The sequence below is a fragment of the Salvia splendens genome, chromosome 12 (assembly GCF_004379255.2).
Source record: "Salvia splendens isolate huo1 chromosome 12, SspV2, whole genome shotgun sequence".
NCBI lineage: Eukaryota > Viridiplantae > Streptophyta > Magnoliopsida > Lamiales > Lamiaceae > Salvia > Salvia splendens.
The window spans coordinates 4955768-4957130 of record NC_056043.1 but is presented as its reverse complement, the minus strand read 5'-3'; the positions used below and the strand labels follow the sequence as shown (position 1 = coordinate 4957130).

At 41.5% G+C, this 1363-nt stretch overlaps 1 long non-coding RNA gene across 1 annotated transcript; it reads left to right on the top strand.

Annotated features, from left to right (window-relative positions):
* Nucleotides 1-277: 277 nt before the first annotated feature.
* On the top strand, nucleotides 278-1363 carry LOC121758499. The gene is made up of 3 exons (XR_006041485.1): nucleotides 278-379; nucleotides 465-519; nucleotides 604-1363. It is a non-coding gene; the product is annotated as an uncharacterized LOC121758499 (long non-coding RNA).

The window sequence follows — 1363 nt, the reverse complement described above, 5'->3', positions numbered from 1 at the left end:
TTGTCCTTTATTAGAGGCAATTTAGGGCCAGTTTTTTAGGGTGGATGGGAATAATGTGGCTACGACTTGGGCCTTGATTATTTTCATGGACAATGGTGTTTAGTGAAGTAATTAAACATATGTTTTGTAACTTTGGACTAAATTGGTCCTTTTCCAATCCCTTATTTTATATGGCGTTTCTCTAGCTGGATTCCATTTTCTGACAAATATGTCCCTCCTATTAGATGGAAAATACCAAATATGCCCATAGAAGCTTAATCGATGCGCCAACTTCCCGCTCAAATTCACTCTATCAATACAGAGACGCACATCTTCCCGCCATTAGACGGAAGAACTCCCGCGAAAAAAAAGAACCATTCATCGACATCGATTCACACAAGTAATTCTTCTTCGCTCATCGTTGATCACGTTCTGAGTTTGTTATTTGAATGCCAACTAAATTTTTTGTTTACATATTCATGTAGATGTCAGGATCCTTTCGTACCTATGGGAGTCAGCAAGTTCCATCTGGAAGCAAAGGTTGTTGTGCATGATATATGAGCAATTTTGTTTAATTTTATATGTGAATGAGTTCTTATCTATTACAAATGTAATGTAATGCAGATAGAACTCGTCGTGCGTGGAGCGACAAAGAGGAAATGTTCTTGATTGGGATAATGAAGGAGTTGGTAGCTACTGGCTGGAAGTCCGATAACGGCTTCAGATTTGGGTATCTGATGAAAGCAGAAGAGTCAATGCGCCGAGAGTTTCCGGGGACTGATTTGAAGGCCAACCCTCATATCTAATCGAGAATTCACACCTTGAAGAAGAGTTTCTATGCTCTGTCAAAAATATTAGATTGAAGTGGTGTGGGGTTCAATGTTCACGGTGACTATAAGATCGACGTAAGCGACGATCAATGGAGCCAAATTGTTAAGGTACTTGTAGACTCCATACATATCTCTTGAACTATATACTATCACAGTTTCGCGATTGTATCTAGCATCATTAATACAGGCTGATGGGGCTGGCCATGGACTACGTACTAAGTCGTGGCCATATTATGAGGACTGGAAGTGGATCTTTGGTATGGATAGGGCGAGTGGAATAACAGCGGAAGACATGCTTGATGCTTACAATGAACTCGATCCGATTGAGCAAGTGGCAACTAATGGAGCTAGCCTTGATTACGACTTTGGTCTCCATGACTTCCTTGGAGGTGATGCAGGGTTGAACAGGGACTCCCCTCCTGTGATGAGTGACAATGGATTCTCTCGTGGGCGTGAGATACCTCCTGTGATGACTAATAGTGGATTCTCTCGTTCGCGTGAGACACCACCAACTGACCACAACACAAATAATCAAACTCAAGAATTTGTCATAA